Source organism: Meleagris gallopavo, chromosome 1 (genome assembly GCF_905368555.1).
Source record: "Meleagris gallopavo chromosome 1, MGAL_WU_HG_1.1, whole genome shotgun sequence".
Taxonomy (NCBI): Eukaryota; Metazoa; Chordata; class Aves; order Galliformes; family Phasianidae; genus Meleagris; species Meleagris gallopavo.
The window spans coordinates 130,170,153-130,192,187 of NC_139404.1; the positions used below are offsets into that span (position 1 = coordinate 130,170,153).

General features: G+C 41.9%; 1 protein-coding gene across 13 annotated transcripts in view; it reads right to left on the reverse strand.

Annotated features, from left to right (window-relative positions):
* The window catches only part of INPP4A (inositol polyphosphate-4-phosphatase type I A), a 113,198-nt gene extending 96,591 nt beyond the window's left edge, over positions 1 to 16,607 (reverse strand). For 6 of the 13 annotated variants that reach the window (XM_085213698.1, XM_085213661.1, XM_085213685.1 and 3 more), the window contains exon 1: positions 16,466 to 16,606. The gene's annotated coding sequence lies outside the window, so the exon portion shown is untranslated. Of the gene's footprint in view, positions 1 to 13,146; positions 13,242 to 16,465 lie in introns of all 13 variants that reach the window. The other 7 variants (XM_085213631.1, XM_085213670.1, XM_085213652.1 and 4 more) reach the window with 4 other exon arrangements.
* Positions 16,608 to 22,035: the final 5,428 nt, after the last annotated feature.

Here is a 22,035-nt window from a genome sequence, read left to right on the forward strand (position 1 = left end):
ACTGTTTTCTCCTGGAAGCTTTTAAGCAACGTAACTCTGTGCCAAAGCTTTCCTCCATAAGCTTCCTTAGGAAGGAGGTCCAGGCAATCTGTAGCCCCACAACTTCAGCCACAGGATCAAAAGAACCACCAGCCCACAGAAAAGCTACAAACTCTACTTGTCTGCTGTGTAAAGAACCCTAACAGCTCTCCACACAAAACAGCAATTCCTTGGGGGTTCTCAAGTGGTTACACCAAATAAAGGTCCTTGGACAAATTTCATATTCTAAAAACTGGTCAATACTGTTACAAATATCAGCATAAGTATTGCCCCAACTTTTAACATTACTTTAGAAAGACTACGCAGGACATCAGTCTAAATTTTCTCTATGTTAGAAGTACTAGTAATGTGAGTTTTCTTGTTTTTTCTCTCAGCAATGAATTTTTGTTCTTCTCCACAATGATGGAAGAAGTGAGCTAGATCCCTTTCTAACAACAGTGCTTTATTCTTAGAGATAGAACAGCAATGTGAGACAACCCCCTAAAAGGACACAGACTTCTACTGTGCATCATCGTGTTGCAGGCACTCTCTACTCAATGACTCAATAGCCACAAAGCCAACTCCTCCTAGTACTTCCTTTCAGTTTCACTGAAAAAATGCTCAAGGATAAACTCTTTTTCCCTATGATTGTAGGTAATTTCTTTAACAGAAGCTATTTAAAACACTGACTCCAGTCAGTAATTTCTTATTCTGCAAGTAACTTCACTGATGGCAGTGAAGTCACCCAGCACGCAAAAAGCACCAACACTTGACATTAAGTTGTTCTCTATATCTAAGATTAGGTGAAACACAGGAAGAATTCAGTTTCCTGAACTCCAAGGCGGAGTCTTGTGCCTGGGGATCTCAGAGCACAGCTGTCAGACAAAGAGAAATCCAATAAGTAGTGTCAATCACAAGTGTCTTAAGTCTCCTGGAAAGACATATCCATCAGAAAACAGAGAGGAAGCACTGATCGATAAACACACACAGCTCTGAACCACTTCACTTGTATATGGCTGAAATACTGCTTTTAGTAAGGAATAAAAAGAATGCAAGAGAATCCGTGGGGACACAAGGCACACAAAAATGAGATTAGCAACCTAGCAGTCTGTGATCAATTTTCTCGTGGTTTTTTTTCACCAGACGTAATAAAAAGTGACCACAAAACCCATGGACCTCTACTATAAAATGTGCACTACTTAACAAATCCTCTTCAGCAGCTATTTCGTTGCTTCATGCTTAATACAGCAAAATGACTTTAGTGGCATGAATCTAAAACGTTAAGAAAAGAATATTTAACTTTGGAGAAGCCTTGGGTTCCTCTGGCTACAGACAGCCATCCCAGCTGACATCTGTCAGTGTTCTACAGCCCAGCTTGCTGCCAGTTTGTGCCCATCATCCCTCCAACCCTTCACCAGAAAGAACTCACAGCCACAGACACACCATACAATTTCTCACCTCTTTGCTGCAAGTGTCCCCAACACGGCTACCTGCAGAGGCCTACGCAAGTTGGTTGAAACCCACCTGGTGCTGGTTACACCTGTAAAACCTGCAGGAAAGCCAACGTGAGTCAGCCCTTCCCTCCCACCCCAGCAGGTGCAGGCCACGCAGGGTGCAGACAACTGCAACCAAACAAACAGGCGGGCACAGGCATCCTCACAACAAACAGCAATGCTGTGCAAACAAGCACATCCTGCTTCAGCTGGTTTCCAACCTGAAAACCTCTAAACTGTACCTACTACGCTTAACTACCACTCCTATATTTTCTCTTCCAATGAATGGTTTTTCAGGTCCAAAGGTCTGTGAGCAGAAAGGAGATGCTGATGCGAAAGCAGGGGATTTCTATTCCCCAACAGAGCTATATGCAGACACCCCAGATCTCACTCGCAAGAGCTATGCTCTTCAGACCTTGTTGATGAACCTGAATAAGATGCTATTTTGGTATTAAATAAGTTACTTTTATTCCCCCATCTAATAGCAAAGAGCTACAAGTTCCAGCATTATTTTTCCCTATATATTACTTGTTATTGTGCTTAATGTTTGCTTGCTGCTTCAAACTTCTCTGCAGAAGAAAAGAACAGTACTGTTAAAAGTTATTTTCAGTGGTTCAGCAGGGTGATTTTTAGTTTTATGTCCATCGTAAGAGAGAAATACATTAATTTTTATAGTTGTGAACAACCTCTTCTCTGTCTGCTCACATGATCACTTCCAAATCAGTTCACTTCTCCTCAGCCTGTTTTATTTTATAAAGTTGTACCTTTGCAAGAACAGCTATTACACAGAAGTCTGTCCAGATGAGGAATTCAAGCAAATTATAAATCCTGCAATACAATACCTCACACTACTTAAAATGAAGGTACGCAAATGGAATGATTTTGTAACATTCAGAGCTGCAGAGGTCTAAATCAAAACTCCAAGAGTCAGACATTTACCACATATTTTCATAGACTGCCTAGTTTTAGAGCTAGAAATGCAAAGCTATAGGATTGTGGCTTAATAAAGTGAGAAGGTGGACTCTACAACAGCCAACATCTGTCTCACCTGATGCTACTGGAGATCACCAGACTTTCAGGTTTAATTGCCTGTAACAACTACAAGCAGTTCACATATTTATAAATGTGCTTCACCCAGAGATGTGTATGCAACTATTTCTGAACAAAATCCCATCTATCGATGTCTCATTTATTTGCCGTCTTTGTAGCCATAGCAAAAAAAATAATGCTGTGTACCTAGAACCGTTATAAGCAAATCTGCCATTATTAGGTTAAGTTAAAAGAGAAAAGTAGTCAACAAGTCAAAAGGAAAAGAAAAACCATAATATTTTGATTGGCTTTCTCATTGATTTTGGAGAACTCCACACTGTACATGACACACTTACCAGAGTCACTGAAATTAAAACCCAATTTCAAGGACAGCTACAATTTTGATCAGCAAATAGATGATCGTAATCTACTGACATGAATTACCTCCCTTATCATAGTCAATTTAAATTTTTCATATAGTGAGACATTTCTCTGTGTTAAAGCTTGCGTGCACATTGCAAGGGAGAAACCAAAACACTTTTTCCAAAGCAGGGCCACTACTGAGTGTATTGTAATAATTAGGAAGTGCCACATACCTCATATCCTTGTGTAAACTCAAATTTGCATTAAAAACATACATTTCAAATTCAGGACCCCAGTTCTACTCAAATGCCATAAAGAGAGCTGACTAAAAACACTTGGCCAAAAAACAAGCCAAGAGATCCTCAGCCCATCCACAACACAAGCTCAGATGAGGAGCAAGGCAAGTGCTGAGCCAAGTACCATGGAGCTTTCTTTACGAGGCTGATGAATGCCCTTCTGCACTGCCAGAGGTATGGTCCTACCCACACATCCCCCCAACAGTGGCTGCAAACCCAAAGACAGTGAAGGAGAGGTGGTGATAACTTGTACCATTCCATCCACCACATCACTCCAAAGCCCGAAGAACTACTGCGATGCTTCTGCTTACATTTAGCATCGGGATGTTCTAAAAAGACTGAAACTCTCACCAGTCACCAAAAGCACAGAGCCTTGTGTGTCACTCTGCTATGAGCTGTGTCACATTTTTCCTCCTACGATGCAAGCAGTCAAAAATAGACACAAGAACCCAAAAATATCAAATGAGTTTTGCGGGATTTGTTTTCTTTACCTAAAAAGGGAGGGAGAACAAAAGCAAAAGAAAGTTGGGAAAAAAAAAAAAAAGACCCACCACAAAACAAACAAAACCCTAGTAACCCTACTGCAATGTACTTCATTACATCTAGAGTCATCTAAGGGACAAAAAAACAAACAGAAAATGATCTCAACAAATATAGCATGTGAAAAAGTCCAGTTTTTACAAAATGACAAAATAAAAACACACAAAAATATAGAGCTGTCTCAAAGTCAAGAGTACAGAATGTGTGCTTGCTTTACTTAGATAACTTCACTGCATGCAATAGACACTGACATCTATTAATTGACTATGAGAATATGATTTATTCCCTCCTTCTCCAGAATTTATTTGGGAGAAATCAACATGACCAGCTAAGAGATGTTGTGACCCACTGCTTGGTCTGAACCGGTTTGCTTTTCCTTCATCAAGAAAACAACCCAAGCTCAAACATGTGTTGCTAAAACGTATTTTTATATAAACTCCAGAAACTGCCTTACTTGGATATTTTGTTTTCACTAACTTTAAAGTAAAAGAAAATCTGAAACCAGAGGCACTGAAAAACAAATATTCAAGAAATTTCTAAAAATATCTGTCAGAACGATAGCTTACACCATGTTCCAAAACCTGGAACATAAAAGAACTTGGAAAGTAAATGGTAGCATAGTTACAGATACAGAAATTCTGGCACAAAAATGTACAGTTTTGTTTCTAACTGTAGGACCGTTAGCTATCAGAAGAGTGAACTGTTAAACAAAATCCTAGAATATGAATGCCAGCATTTATAAAAGTGATCACAATTCTAAATTCCCTAACAAACCACAAGGAGAAAAATAAGCAATGCATCAATGCCACCAAAAGTAAAATACTATATCATTTCTCCTACATCTTGAACAAAAGTTCAGTAAAACATACAGCATTTTCTTCACATAAATGTTTTCAAGTAGACTTAAACATAGGCTATTGCTCTTTCCTGTTTCTTATTTAAGTGGTAAGCAGAAATAGACTGCTTTAAAAGTAGAAGCATTCAATCCAAGTAGAAGACAAGTGCTTCATGTTCTTCAAGCAGAGCTCTTAGTCTGAATACCAGAAAAACGTTTAATCACTTCTCTCAGTTAAGCTTGTACATTTAAGAAATGCTTTTGGACAGGAGCTTAGAAAATGAACGATCTTTTTAATGTTTGTATGAAACCAAGGTAATCTAAACAAAGAGCCTTTTTTTCTCTGTAGGTGTCTTTTTTCCATTAAAAATAGGCCTTCCAGTTCAAGACCTACAACGTGAAGGAAAATATGCTGCTATTGCTCACACTTTATAAGCTATTTGTTTGAGATTTAGTTACTCAGAGCTGTCAAAACACAACCCTTCAGAAATTCAAAGCTTAAAAAAAAAAAAAAAAAAAAAAAAAAAAGATATTCAACACTGTAGGACTCAAATGGAGAGACCTGGTTTACATTGGTGATGCTGGCACAAAATCCTTCTACAATGGACAATTCTCGTCAGCCTAAGAACAGCCAGGTTGGAGGGGATCTCACAGCCCACCCAGCCCCAACACCTGCTCTGTGCAGGGCTGCCCCCCACCAGCTCAGCTGCCCAGAGCATCATCCAACCTGGCCTTGAGCGCCTCCAGGGATGGGGCACCCATCCTGGGCAGTTGTGTCAGTGTCTCATTTTGATTTATTTATTTTATCCAGATGGCCATTTTTATTTCAGTTTGGCATCAAAGATTTCTGCTAAAAATGGCTCTATCTCAGCTACACCACGGCAGCTCCTCCTCTGTCCTGCATGATCCCCGTTTTGTGAGAAGTATTTCATAAAATCCGATCTCACCAACTACCGCTAAGGACTCACTGAAGCAGCATTACTAATCCGGGATTTCTGCCATCATTTTTCAGTCAAGACCGATTAAAGCGATTTGGCAATACTGAAAACATAATTCAGCATCTCTGGCACTGTTTAGAAAACTGTGATCACAGCTTCGCATGTATTAAAGCTGGTGGCCATCTGCAAAATTTCATGCTGATGCATCCAACAAACATATAACCAGCCAACCACGTGAACCGTGGGTGAAAAAAGAGGGGTTGGAAAAGCAGAAGGTAACATCCAACAGAGTATGATTAGGCAAATATTCTGTTCCAGAGCGGTCACAGCTCTGGCTTTAAGTAGGAACTTTGTGCAACGCTGTCTCATATGTTGCATGCATTTTCTAACTCCAAAATATATTAACAAATTTTAAAGACGAGAGTTACATTAAAAATATAGACAATAGATTTTGATACATCACACCTTCAAATGATAACTATGTAAACGTGTTTCCAAACTGCAACAATGTCATCGCAACCCCTCCTCTTCCTCCTTCATTTCAGCCTTTGCCTGAATTCAGTCATTCAACAGCAGGAGCAAAGCCACGCCACTTCAAGCATTTCTCTGGCACCAAGAAATGAAAGCAGGGTACAAAGTTAATTGACAGTGCCGTATTAAAAGCTGTGGTATCAGCAAAGTGACAGTGCAGACAGCAGCAGATTTTCTGTGACTCTTTAGTAGAGAGCTTGTCTCCACTTCTGTCTGAAAGCCAATGTCTAGTGCAATGAATATGGAAATTCAGCTACAGCTTGGCAGTTGAGCTGCCGTCAGCACCAGGCTTCGGATTCAAGCAGATGGAAAAGAAAATCTCCAGCTCCAACAGGTAGGGACTGCTGCTGCTGCACAGAGCTGCGCCTTTACTAGGAGGGTTTGTAGCACAATTAGCAGACCCTTTCCAAAGGAAAAGTAGGCCAGTCAGCCTGAGATGATGCAAATGAATGACAGCATCGCCTCCCAGTGCATTGCACTCTGCTTTCATCATCCACTACCACTCAGTAAGTCATCTTTGTGCAGATACTGCGCATCTCCCACTCTAGTTCCATGCCCCTCCTGTTTCTCCAAGATTGGGACTGCTCCTTTCTTCCCATCCTATGCATTTTGCTCATTATGTGCACCATTTCAAGGAATGCCACACTAGCTGTCACTGCCAGTGACTCTTCTCCTCTTGGGTCCAACCCTTCCCTCACCTCCACCCCTGTTAGTGCAAAAGCCCAAATGTTACAGAGGAATCTAGCGTCCAATATATGCTACGTCAGGCACTGGCATCAGTACAGAAACATCACTTTCAAATTTGAATATGACAGAAGAGGAGGGCTCTGAGCAATGACTTCCTGAGCACCTGGAGGCCAGTGGGCCAGAATATCAAGTCAAAACTCAACACGGCAGTTTCTTAATATAAAACCTGGGGCCAGAGGAGGACAGATGCTTGTAAGGCAAAATGACTTCAGCTGAGCTGTCACAAGAAGAGACAGGTCATCATCCATGCCACGTCAGTATTCTGGTAACTGTAAGCACATCCTATATACACACACACAGGTGTCTCTCAGAATCCTCACCAAATCTTGAGTATATTCAAATGAATACCCCAAGCCACATAAACAATAACAACAAAATGAGCTTCTGCAATTATAAAAACAAAACGCTGCCTTAACTTCCTTCAGTCCAGAAATCATCAAGCACCTCTCCATCACCTTGTTCAGAGCACCTGCTCTCAGCCCCATGCAACATGCCATTTAGGAAGAAATCAAGCCTACACTCAGATTACTTCCAACCACATGTACCAGAAGAGGAAAGCACAAATGTTTCCTGCACCATTATGCCAATACGCCAATACCATTCCTGTCTGCAAACAATATCCTCAGGCAAGTACAAAACACTTTGGATTCAGTAGGAAACAAAACCCCTTTATATCCAAGATGCTGTGGTACTTGGAGCGACCTGACAGAAAGGACCATGAGCCAACATTTTAGTAGCACAAAGTTCCAGCTTCAACACAGAGTGACCAAGACAGTTTTACCTTAAAAAGCAACCTAACAGAGCAGCTGGTCATTAAAAAAGCTCTTCATCTGGACAGAGACAGGAGAAGTTGTTATGCATTCTGGAGCTATCGGAAATGGGAAAGATGAGATCATAATTGCAGATTACCAACAATAGGTGAACTTGCAACTCCCTTAGTGCCAACAGCCTGGTGAAGATACTGTCACTTAAACAACCATGGTTTTATTTTTTAAATCTTCCTTCTTCCTCCCCTGAAATTGATTCAATTTACATATTCCCCTTTGCCCACAGGGTAACCATAACTAAGTTTTTATTTTGGTATTAATCATCACCACTAAAACCAAAGATAGAAACCAGAATATTTTAGGATAGCTTTGCAAAGTATTATATTCTTTCTATACACCCTGACTGCAATTAATCATTTTCTTTGATTTAGGTAACTGCTGAAGCAAATGTAGTAAGCTCATGTTTTGCTCTGGGGCTTTCTTTTTTCCCTGCTGTATTTTAGGAGGCAGATGTTGAAAATACAGCAAATTCTTATTACTTAAAAACCCTACAGTGCCTCCGCAATAGACCTTCCAATTCAGTGCATTGATCCAAGCACTATTTTAGCATTTAAAAATTTTACTGCATGGAAGGCTGCTTCTCCTTTCATTTTCTTTTTGAGAAATATAAATCTCCCGGTTTTTAGACTTCTGCATGCTCTCACTTTCTGACTGCTAATTCTATCACAGTTCCCTCAGAGTTCACAGATCCACTTCTGTGGTTTCTTTTTTCCTTCTTCACATTTAGTTTCTTGCAATTGTGCAAGCTACACATGATCTTTGATGATAATTCTAGAGAATCTTCCATTATCTTCTTCCCATCAACTACGTCACAAAAAATAACGACAGACAAATTACATTTTCCCTGACTTCCCCACAAATTAATTTCAAGGCATTTTAAAGTCTGCTTCCTAGAACTCATGCATACAAGCTTTCATTTTCCTAATCCTGTCAAACTTTCCCAGACAGCCCACACCTCTCAACTTGTTTTCTGTTCAGGTTTATCTCTTTCCACCTTCACAGTTCTGCTGCTTCCAATAGCATCAGTTCTAGTCCACTCCTAATCTGTTAGCGTAACCACAGCGTATTCGAGAAAAAGAGGTCATTAAATAACTACAAAAAAGATAACACATTTCCTTCTAGTTGAAGAGAATATAATTTAGTTTCTCTTTTATCCCCTTGTTCTTGACACTTTATAGGTGAACTGAGAGCTCCGCTCCTTCCAGAGCCACACAACAATATCTGTCCTAGAGACATGCACCTTCGTGGGCTCCCAAGCTAAGCCAGTGAACAATAAAGAAAAAGAGGACGAACATACACGTGGGTTTTTACTACCTCTTACCTCCTCTGACCCTTAGATGCCACAGTTTAAGGCAGACCAACTGTATGCAAACACTGATTTACAAATCTCGGTAGCAGAGCCCAGATGTAGCTCACCAGGGTATGCTGTGCTCTCAGAACATTGGCAAGCCTTTGGGAACACCTTTACTATGACAGGAGGGAAGGTTACCATGCCAGCTATGGGAGAAGCCCCATCTTAAACACTTCTCATAGAGTACCTGGCTCAAAACCTCCAGTTCAATGTCTATCCAGCTCCTTTCTACTGCTCCGCAGCAAACATATCACAAACCAGGCAGGTTTGTATTTTACTAATTCCTCACTTTCTAAAGGTTCTAGGTAAATACAGTACATAAAGACACTGATAGCATCCTGTCTGTAACTTTGCACCACGAGTCCCTAAGACAATGGCCACACATGAATACGTAAGTTCAGATGTAACCCAAACAAAGGTAGGGTTTGCCCATCTTCACAACCATCATGAAAGGCCTCAAAGAAACCCAGAAACAGAACCTCCAACAACTAGCCCATCAGGAATCACCGGTCCTACTGACTGTTTTACACAACTCTCACAATATTCAGTCACTCATATGAGTGCTTCATATGATTTCCAAATGCCCAAAGCTGACAATACCATTAACACACACATTTTTAGCCTCTGCAACATCTGTGCGAGACAAGACATTTACCTAACAACAAAGCACTGGAAGTTTTTGCTGCTCTTCCTGCAAAGGAAGCTCGTTATAAAAAGCACTGAGCCACAGCCAAAGCCTTGCAATCCATTCCCCACTAATTACCCCCTGTGTGCCTGCTTCCTGCTAGGACTGAAGAGCAGTGTTTCTAGGGCAGCTCTCTAAGGCTCCCTGTACCCAGCAGCTATTCTACCTGCAGAGCTGCTCGTGCAGCAGAGCAGAAGCCTCCATTCCACATCCATCCCAGGGCAGCATTATGCTGCTGAGAAGTAACCACATTTGATAACTTCCAATGCCTTTATTTGCATCCCAAGAGCTCCATTTCAGCAGCATGCTCTTTACCTAGCAGACTTCAATACAACTGCTCATTCCACATTCAAGCCTGCAGGGCGCTGAAGTTCCCTATTTCTGACAGCACCTGGACATACACCTCTCCACTTAACAGGCCTGCTTATGCTTTACAACAGAGCTGCTCAATATTTGTGTAGGTACATTCATTCAATATATTAATTAGATATTTCATCTGAAATGTTCTCAAAGTTCAACAGGGACCCTTCCAAAAGTCTCACTGTAGATTTGCTCTCTATAGGAACTTTAATACGGATTTCTTGATAGGCTGTATTTTGTTGTGCGGTCTTTTTATAGAGTATATAATCTTCTGGTCATAAAAGATTGCTTGCTCTCAGCCAGGAAACCTCTTGGGAACACAGAGCTGTAATCTACCACTAATATATAAAGTACAGAACATTTCATCAGACATCATGACACAGAAGTTGCAAACATAGATAGAAAGCTACATGAGAACCTGATGCAGGATTAGCATGGCTTGTTCCATATCCACATCTAGCCTAAGGCAAGCAGTAAATCCAGACTTCGTAGTGAAAGCCTGTATATTGGGCTCTGCTACCATAGCCATCAGCTTCCAGAAATAAGTTCTCATTGACACTTCTTGAAAAGTGATAGTTTCACTAAAGTATAGACTGAGTCAAACCAACAGGAAAACAAAACAAAACAAAAAATATATGGGGTTTTTTTTGGTAACCTGTTCTTGCCAAGAGAAACCTACCATAGAAAGGATTCCATCAGAACATAATCAGTTTTCTCAAGTATTTCTTTAAGTTTTCTCAAACTATATGGAAGTGGCCATACATTTTGAGTTAGTGCTCAGGAAATGCTTCATCACTATTTGGGAAAGGGGAGAAACCAGAGGAGTAGTTTTGGCATATGCCAAAGCAAAGATGCATTTCCACATTTCTACCACGCATACCAGAAGTGGAAGAGCAGGAAAATCTTTGTTTACATTGAAAATGGTTCCTTGCTACGTAGAATTTTCCATATTTCTTTCAGGACAAGTCATTCAGATGCTATCACTATGCCAATATTTGTTTAAAAACCTCTTACGTGCCACTGCGTGTCAACATTATGTTGTTTTGTCACTGAACAATAGATGAGATACACAGGTTCCTGCTTTGTAAAGCACTTCTTAGCACTCAGGAGGTGAGGAGCGACTGAAAGTTACGACTGGTCTCATGACCATCAACTACGGCTGCTCCACACCACTTCCCACAAAATTGCTTTTTTCAGTTGTTTACATTTCCTCAGAGTGTGTGCTCAGAACTTTTTCATGGTGAGCGTTCGCCTCAGGCTGATCTGTAAAAAGTACTCATCAATTTTAGCTAAAACAGTTCAGCTGCTGCCAAGAATAAAGGCTAACAGAAAAACGTGTTTTGCATAAATTAAGGGGAAAAAAGCTGGCAATCTTTCTTATCCTATTGCTTTAAAAAGTCCAAGTAAACACAGATAACAGTAGAGATTTACTCACAACTAAAATCTCCAAAGATGCCTCATCCACACTCCCAGCCCTCCCCAAAAAAAAAAACAAACAAAAGAGCATTTGATTTCCTCAGTTGACTGAAGCAGATATGCGCTATCCTACAGGCTCAAGCTCGAGGGATTGAGAACACATTTCCCTTTAGTAATCATTCCACGCCAGTTAGGAACATTGGCTACAGCCAACAGAGCCTGTATTTCTAAAGACATGCCTAGGGGAAAAAGAGATAAACATCAAATACAAAAGCAAGAGAAAACAGCTAGACCAAAGAAGCAAGGGAAGATACTGGCAAAAATGGCTTAAAAACATAAAGGTGGCAAAAAAAACCAAGAGGACTGAGGACTGGGGGTAGAAATAAAGCAAGAAATCACTTGGCAGGGAAGAACTGTTGCAATAAAGAGTTGGGAACTGACAGGTAGAGACAGAACAAAGAGATGGGACAAGGAGCTTAAGGAAGAGAATTGAGAGGATCTGCCTAAGCTCACCTGGAAAAAAAAAAAGACGGGGGAGTGGGAAAGATATTAGACACAGATTTCAAGGGAGGGTTGGGCTCGTTAGGCAGAAAGAATAAAATACCTGAGGTGTCCAGCATGAGGTATACAGACTTCAGCTTAGGAAATAAATAGTCTTTCATAGAATATATGGAGGAACAGCTGGGAAGACTTAACCAATTCCATAAAACTGAAAGAAAAAAGTTCTTCAATCAGGCACCCAAAAAATAATTGACCAAAGAATTGATCAATGGCAAAAGAAAAAGTTTTTAAAGAGCTGCCCTGTCCCAAATGGGACCTGTCGGGAGTGGCAGAGTTGCATCCCCGGCCTCTGAAGGAATTAGGGTTTCAACCAGAAGACAAGCTTGTTGTCTTCTTCCTTCAGTCCCTTGCCTTTCTCACCATGGAACCTCACACAAACCCAGAAATGATGACAAACAGTCCAGCCACATTTTGGGAGTTTAAGCAGAGCTCTTTTCTAATGTTCATCAGAAAATCTCAAGGACCAAGTTCAGCAGTGATCCAAGAAATACATGATTGAGCAGCAGAACAAGCTCATGACCCCTCAGCATTTTAAGGAAATGCTGTACATTCTCAGAACTGCTATCAGAGTTAACGCTGCACTAATACTTACCACTCTGTCATACAAAAGTATCAGAAAAATAGCACAAAGAGCTTGGCAAGCCCTTCTGGTGACTGAAGATACAACCATGCTGCTGTTAAACTCTACTGCCTCCCAAGCAAAGTCAATGGACCAGATCAAGTGAGCACTCTTCAGAAATGTCAAACCAGTGGTTTAAATTAAGCCACTGAACTTTTGCATCACAGCTGTCAAAGCACGGGCACAAGCATCTGTCCACCTGTTCTGCTGTGGGAGGCAGTAATTTCCAGCCTAGTGAATGTAGAAAGTAGCTACAGGATCAAAAGAACTGCTACTGCCAGGAAAAACGCAGCAAAATACACAGAGAAATCCAGGTAAGTAAGGACAAAAAGTATTCTGCAAGTCTATAATTGTGACCAACACTGAAAAAGAAGTGAGCAACATTACAAGCTGTTTTTTGAAGAACAGGATGGGAAATTAGAGCCTTAACAGACAAGGAAAACTATTCCCTTAATATTGGTCATCATAGAGAAAAGGTAGAAAAAGAACTGGAAAAATGACACAGGGACTCCAAACAAGCATTTCTGAGACACCTACCACGAAGCCATTTTGTCACTCTGAAGTCTTTATTGTAACTCTCAAAGGCTGGACAGTCCTTGGAAACATCTTCTATAGACTTCAAAGGTTTAATGCTTGAAATAAACATAAAGCAGAATCAGAGGAAGACACAATGCATAGTGCTAGCATTAAGCAAGCACTGTGCTCTTCTTAGCACAACAAATTTAACAGCAGAGAATGAGGAAAAGAAAAAAATATCTGCAGGTCTGGCCCCTTCTGTAACTCCACTGTTCGTCCTAATTTCCTTAGAGACTTGTTCTACCCATCTTAAGGTGAAATTCCAAGCATCTAATTCTTTATAAGCACATTTAATTTGCTTATACTTGCTTCTGCAGCTAGAAGCAAGCTACAGAGAGCTCAGTGACATGGGAGGGCACCACCAGTTGAAGCAGCTACTCAAGCATACAGTTGGCATGGACCTTTCTGTCCTGTAAAAATAGAAGGCTGTGTGTGTCCAGATGCATTCATAAGCACAGTTATTTTTTGAAGAAACCGACACAGCTTACTAGACTGCAGTTAACATACCTTGCCCACAAAGACCCCAAGGAAGTGAGGTGATGTGTGCTGTTTCCAAAGGTGTGTAATGCCTATACATTTACACTAACACCCTATCTGCTTCCTCCTTCCCCTCTGTCTCTGTGTTCCTTTCCTCTGCACTCAGTCAACCTCTCCAAAAAATCTGCCCTGCCTGCAACAAATGGGAAGAACAGAGATGCATTTAAGGAACATCAGCTCACATACAACAGGCTTCTCTGTCAGCAAAACAGAGCAGCAGGCCACAAACACGATGCAGGCCTGCCAGAGAGAAATACACCATGGAAGAGCTCATATTCTCGTGAGTGGGCTGGGTCCACACGCAACTACTCAAGAATGCCAGTGTCCTTCTTCTCAGTGTATTCTGCTGATTACATACAAAGCCTGAATAACACACGTTCACAAGCCTCAGCTGCACAGAAATCCTTTGTCACGTATCATAAGGCACACAGAAAATCTCCTCCTTCTAAGATCAAGACCTCAGGTTGTCTGAAGACAGAGGGAAAACAATGTTACTTTCTCATATTTCTTCAATGTGGTTTTAGTTAAGTTAGTACCACGGTATGTCCTTTGATTTCCACACTTATTATTTGCTGCATATTAGGAAAAAATATCATTAATTCAAGAAATTTATGCTTGGTGGAAGTACAACCAAGCAGGAACAGTACTTCCTGAGTGAACGTACTTCACTCTTTTACATAGCTTTTACATAGTGTTTTCAAGAAGTGCTAACCAATGTCAGCAGAGCTGGCACCTCCCTTTCCTTTGTGAGAGAGAAGCAGCTGGCCTGGTGGCCTGGCAGAAGCAAAAGCACAATGCCCACCTATGCTGGTTGATGCAACACAGCTAACTCCAGCTTCTGAAATTGGGAAAGCAGCAGCAGCCACCAGGTAAGGGATTGGGAGTTTGCATTCTGTTCTTTCAAGCACACCTCTCTCAGAACAAACCACCAAAGCCAGTTATAACACCACCACCCAGCTGTGCAGCCAAGGCACATACCCTCCATCTCAGTCACTTCTTCAATTTACAAATGTCCCTTTCCTTTTGCTCATTTCATTCAGGCCATGCTTCCTTCCCAACCAGCTTCGCTCCAGCAGTTGTTGAGGTTTGCCAAACTGATCCACGATGATAGTTTCCTTGATGCAAGCAGAGCACACAGAGGAAATGATTGCTGGAAGCAAAGGAAGGAAAGCAAGAAGTGGCAGCACAGTGGAAAAAAGGAAATGAAACTTCTCCTGTATCTGAAGGCTGGGAGAATCTGGTAAAGAGCTTACTATATTTACTTAAACAGCAATGTGTTTAAGTACACACCTGAGGCTATTGCCTATCTACCTGATCGATGTGGATGACATATGCACCACCCAAAGCTTCCTTCTTCCAAGGCCAACGGCATTTTGGCTCTGGGCAGCCTGGACTAGTGGTTGGTGACCCTGCCCATGGCAGGGGATTTGAAACTAGATGATCTTTGAGGTCCTTTTCAACCCAGGCCATTCTATGATTCTATGATTTTCCAATAACATTTCTGCAGAGGATGTCTGTTTAAGATTTAGGTAGATAACCAACAATAGGGAGGAAATTCAGTCTGTCAGAAAAGAAACAGGAAGGGAAGCGATAGACAGAAGCAAGGAGCAGAGCTCCGGGACACACCACAGTGCTTGATCTGCTGCCTCTCTGCAGGTAGAGGACTCAAGCTTCATCTCCAAGCAACACCCAGGAAAGAAACGGGGAAGGATTTTCAATAAAATAATCTACAAAGGCAGTCCAGGAGGTATTCTTACATTCTAAGTTCACGTTTAGGTACTAGCAGTTAGATAATTAAAATTCCCTGTAACAAAGCACATGACAGAAGCCTGAATTCACCTTAACAGTGGCTTCACTTCAGAAGTGAGTTCTTCCCTTTAGCACAGCACCTGCACTGCCACACTGGACTTGAACGGGTTTAGGAGATGGTAGATGACGTCCAACCTTCAGTATACCTGAGATCTTAAAACCAAAAACTCTACAGCCCCAGTGGGGCAAGCTCCTTACTCTAGCCAAAGCTGAAGGAACATTTAAAAGAGAGCTAATGCCTTCTGACTTAGATGACAGCAAACAGGACAGAAGCAGAGTTTCTGCAAGGTTCGACCACTGAGCTTCCAAATTTAGCAGTGATGGCAAGTGCCAGACTTCTAAACTTAAGAATAGTGAGCTCCAAATTCACACCAGAAGGATGTGTGCTTCCCCATGTTCCCACCTAACACCTGCATCAAGAGTCCAACAGACAAGGGAACGAATTACAAACGCAGCGTATTCCCTCTGAGGGCTCTCCAAGTTCCTAGACGCAGCTCACTGAATCAAACCTTCCGACACAGAAAAAAGAAAACCAACCTTGCTAAGTTTTTAAAACGAGACCTTCTGAAACAAGCATTAGCATGCCGTCCCTTCTCAAGGGGAAACAGATCATCTTGTTGCTAGGACGACAGGGTTGTGCAAGCTCATCTCCCTCGCTTTGCAGTTTGAGGGCAAGCAAACACAGCGGAGCCTCTCCTGCTGCTGCTCAAAACGCAACCCAGGCAGCGCTTCCCTACTCGCTCCCCGCGCCGGCGCTGCCGCAGGAAGCACGCACGGTACGGGCCCGCAGCGCAGCCGTCAGCACGGGAACGCGCCGCCGCTCGGCTCTCACGCTGCTCCGCCACGGGAAAGCGCGGGCCCGCAATCCAGCAACAAGGCGCTGTGACGGCGCCCCCCGCCCCAAACGACCGAAGACCCGCAGCCCCGCACTCACCTCCGCAGCCCCGCGGCACTACGTACGCCGCGCCCGCCTGTGACGGCACCGGGAGAGGCCGCCACGCTCCGCTCCGCCCCTCCGGTCGGCCCGGCCCCCTGCGGGCCCCCGCTCCGCGCTGAGGAAAGGCGGGCGGCGGCCGGGAGCGTGCGTTCTGCCCGCCCCCTCGCTCCTCCTTCGTCATCGTCGAGCGGAGGGACGCGTAAGCACAGGGGCGGCTGCTGCCATCGCTATGGGACACGAGTTTCAATCTGTTGTTTTTCACTCAGAGGGTGGTGACACACTGGAACAGGTTGCCCAAGGAGGCTGTGGATGCCCCATCCCTGGAGGCATTCGAGGCCAGGCTGGATGTGGCTCTGGGCAGCCTGGTCTGCTGGTTGGTGCCCCTGCACATAGCAGGGGGTTGAAACCAGATGATCATTGTGGTCCTTTTCAGCCCAGGACAGTGATTCAATGAAAATGAGAGACAGAGCTTACAGAGGAGGCCTTATTTTCAACACCTAGTCAGACATACATGATTATTACCGCTTATGTTTGGTCATAGTTTAGAAAAAAACTAACAAACCACGCCTAATTAGCAAACCTCAAAACCTAATTGCCAGAGGAGAGAGACTTCCAGATCATTGCCCTGAGTCTGTTAGTTTAAGGCTGTTGAATATTTTCCTCAAAGATCTGAAAGCATCTGTTAACTCTGCTGATCTTGTGAATGACACACAGGGCAGCAATATGGTGAACGAAAGGACCAGGCCATCACATACAGGACCTAGAACAGCCAATTTTGTTTGTTTGTTTTAAGCCAAATCCCAAGTTACGTGTCCAGAAAAAGAATAAAAAATTGTATTTGGAACACTGGTCAAACAGCAGACTGAAATACTATGACTCTGAAAAGGGCACCAGGGTCATAAAGGAATTGAATGCAAGATCCCAGCTCGACACTAACAAAGCATGACAGACCTAAGAAGCAAAATCAATTGTATATAAAGAAAGATTTTATCTACATGTAGGTCACCCAGAAACCCAGTATCAGGGGCTTATCTGCTGCTTGAGAGAACATCATGAATTTGTGACACAACTAGCAGATGCATAACACAAGGACTTAGGAAGTAAATGTATGTATTTCCTCAAAAAATACGGTTATTTTATTTACAGAATCACAGGGGTTGGAAGGGACCTCAAGAGATCATTGAGTCCAACCCCTCCCACTCCCAGCTATAGTAGGTCACACAGGTAGGAGTTCAGATGGGTCTTGAATACTTCCATAGAAGGAGACTCCTCTCTGGGCAACCTGTTCCACTGCTCCGTTACCCTTACTGTAAAGAAAGTCTTCCACATGTTAGCACAGAACTTCCTACATTCAAGTTTTAGGCCATTACTCCTTGTCCTATTGCTACACACCACAAAGAAGGACCTGGTCTCATCCATTTGCCTCCCACCTCCCTTTACATATTTATAAACATTGATGAGATCCCTCTTCAGTCTTCTTTTTCCCAAGGCTGAACAGGCCCAGGTTACTCTGCCTTCGGTTTTAAACACGTTCCCAGAAAGCAAATATAAGCAGCTGTTGACCACTCTTGCAGAGCCAGCTCCCAACTTTTCCTGTAAGTGGAAGCTGAAATAAAATTCCAATAATAAGTATACACTTTCCTAACAGAAAGGTGTCCCTCCTTAGGATAAAAATTCCAACTAGCAGGAGGTTTGACTTAGATGAAGGTTGTTAAACTCTCTTACCTTAACTGATAAGGAGGAGAAAGAACACCAGATATCTCATCTCTGCTGAAAATGGACCTCATGTAGTTTCTGGGTTTGTGCTGAGCAATTCAAAATGTTAGACAACTGGTGATCCCATCAGCATACTCTATATATCCTCTTCTTCCTCAGCCTGAAAGAGATTTCCTCCCACCCAAGTTTCTAGAAACCATTCTGCTATAGCCATTACAGAGATAGTACAGCTGATGGAGAACCAAAAGCCTGAGACAAGCAGGATCCACCAAATATCAGACCTCTGTGATCTACTTACAAGGAAGACTACAAAACTTCCCCCAGCAAAACAACTCAAATTCCTGCCACGGATTGTCTGAACAAATAATATTCCTCACTCATCATGAGTGATAAAACTTGTAAAAACCAATTTCTACATTCTGTTTTCTCCCTTGCTCCTTTTAAAATAATAGTAGTGATACTGCAGAATCATTTTGGATATCTTGCACTAAGTCACAGAGATGCACTTACTACCTCCGTTACCAAAAATCTTTAATAATTCCCTTCCATTTCACTGCCACCCATTACTGCCTAGATGCAAACAATGATGCACACAAAAGCTTTCAGCAGGGAAAAAAAATGCCTCAGCTTGACATGAAAATAAATTCAATGCTCACCTACTAAATATACCAATATTTGAAATATATCACCTGCTATCAACATCATTAAGTGGCTATTAGAATGCACACTTTGTTACTTCTTCTGCCCTTGATGCTTAAGTGCATTATTAACCAACCATTGTAAATACTGAGAATAAACAGTAGTTCACTACAAAAAGAGTTTACAGAAGTTTCTCCCAACGGAGTCAAACACATCACTGTGGAATCCACTACTTACAGAAATACCTGCTAAATACTTTTCTGAAGCTATCCATGGCAAAAACATGACAGAGATGGATAAAGCAGAAATTCAAGATGCCAAATTTGGAAGGAGAAAAAAGGAGAAAGGATCTTAAGGCTTCTGGTTACTATTCTGTCAACTGCAGTTTATGATGGAAAATAAACTCTGCCATAATGTCAATTTTTACACAATGGTTGATACAGGTATATGATATAAATATCCTAAACGACCACATATCAACTGCTAAGGCAGTATGAGCACTTGCTGAAATCCACCATGTCAATAAAGCTGCTGCAGTTCTGTATTTCTCAGTTTCCAACAAAATACTTGCACAACAGACACTGCTTACCACCTGTGTTCTGTGCCGGAGTAACTGGCAGATGACTTCCCTCAGTGTCTCTTATAAGCAGGAAGTGCCAGCAGTTTGTTCTAGGTTCCTTCTGAAATAAAACCACTATATAAAAAGCTGTTTTGTTTGTTTTTTTTTTTAAGTATATTTCAAAACTTTAGACTCCACCATCCAACCTGCTACTCCCAGAAACTTAAAAGCAAAGAAAGAATATACAGCTTGTTTCTTCGGCCAACCAGTGAATAGTGAAGGTCTTTGTAACACAAATACAAGCACCTGAGATGCAGAAAAACTTTAAGTGATTATTAAGAACCCTTGTCTTTCCTTTCAAGACGGGCAACTTAAATAATAAATGTTGCTCAGTGCATCCTTCTTGAAAAGCAGTCCCTTTCTCTCGCTTGTCAGTACATACACATGGGCTTTCATCAAACAGGTTCTGCTTAAGCAGCATGCTCTTCTCTTTGTACCAACTAGGAAGAATTGTGGAAGAATTTCCAGACCACCTCATGCGACTGTAGCCAGCTGAACATGAGCTAGCAGTGTGCCCAGGTGGCCAAGAAGGCCAATGACATCCTGGCTCGTATCAGAAATAGCACTGACAGCAGGAGCAGGGAAGTGATTGTCCTTCTATTCTTAGCTCTGGTGAGTTCACATCTTGAGTGCTGTTTGGTTTTGGGCCCCTCACTCAAAAAAGACACTGAGGCCCTGGAGCATGTTCAAAGAAGGGCAACAAAGCTGTGAGGGGTCTAGAGCACAATTCTTATCGGGAGCAGTTAAGGGAAGGTCAGTCTGAAGAAGAGGAGGCTCTCTCCTTTCTCTCTAAAATGACATGGAAGGAGGTTGTGGTGACATAGGGGTTGGCCTCTTCTACTGGATAACAGTGTTAGAATGAGAGAGAATGACCTCAAGCTGAACCAAGGGAAGGTCAGGTTGGATGTTAGAAAGAATTTCTTCTCAGAAAGAGTGGTGATGCAGTGGCACAGGCTGCCCAGGGAGGTGGTGCAGTCACCGTCCCTGGAGGTGTTCCAGAACCGTGTGGATGTGGCACTGAGGGACGTGGGCAGTGAGCATGGTGGGGGTGGTTTAGATTAGATGATCTTAGTGGTCTTTTCCAATCTTAACAATTCTATGATTCTGCAGTACATGCTCACAGCTATGCAAATGCAGAAGTGTTTGCAGGACCGGACCATCGAGAGAACAAACAAAGTGATGAAATTATACATAGTAACGACACAGGCGTGTCTTAACACTGCCTGAGCTGCAGTGCGAAACCTGGAAACATCCAGCACCCTTGGGCTCTGCCACCACCTGAAACCAATGGAAGAAGTGAGAGCAGCAATGGAAAATTTTTTTTGTACTTCCTCAATAGAAATCACTAGCGTGGCTTTGGGTGCCACTTCGACTTTCTGTCACAGGTTCAAAGACATAACTTGTTCAATCTTGAAAAATCCACCACAGCGCAGAAATCTGTAGTTTTAAATAAATAACAGTGGAATAGCACAACACAAAAGACTTAACATTGGATTATTCAAAGGAAAACGTTTTTGTGCCATGGGAAAAAAAGTTGGAATCATACACAAAAATTTAGAATACTTGGGGTTTTCCATTAATAAAACAGGATTTTTATAAATCATACAGGAAATATGAACAGCTCCCAAGTAGGACATTGCTCATACTCCCAAGGCAATTATGTAATTAGTCGTTTTTAGACAGAATGTTATGTCACACAATACTGGTATTGGACAGTCTCTAGAGCGAGTCAGTATTCAGATAATACATAATTTTATATTGGTCCGGATAGTCTAGTGAACCATTAGGATTTCTTAGTGTGAAAGCTTCCTATCCGACCTAGCGGTATTAATCTCATGTTATATTGCTTAAGAAATCCTGAAGCATTCAGTAGCAAACACTAGATTTACTTTAGCATTTGATCTCCATTGGTTTAAGCCAACAACAAAATCTCCTGCCTGCTCGTTCCGAAGAGGAGCTTCTGGAGCATCACTGCAAATGACATTTAATTATCTGCTAGGTGACTTTACATTTATTTTTATTCTTCCTTAAGAATATATATATATGTATCTATCTCCACAGAAGAGTTGTAACACTTTGAAATTATAGGGCTCCGTCATGGAGACTGTTAAAAGACATCACAGCAATTAATCAACGTAGCATGCATATAAAGAGATAAACTGGTACCTAGATTGCAGGAAAGAATATTTGCAGTACTTCCACAGACAAAGCAGCTTTCACATGATAGGCAGAAAATGAAAACGTGAAATCAGTGCTGATTTATGATTGCAAAAATATGCAAATCCTACATAAGAAGGAAAGTAAACATACATTGACTCATCACAGAGCTGCTGCTTAAGAAAGACAGAATTGCATCATCAGTGTGCTCATCCACTGAAGTCATTGATTTTACAGATAATAATCACTGCATCCATCTTCTCAGACTAAATGTAAGCCAGCTCTGTAGCTGTGCGTTTTAGCCAAGAAGTTTCTATGTCTCTTTCCTTTCTATTTCCTAATCTTGCTTCTAATCAGCATGTCTGAAATTATTTGAGCTTCCATACATATGAATTACGTTACCGTGTACTTCTTAAAGGCTTTATGAGGCAGAGAA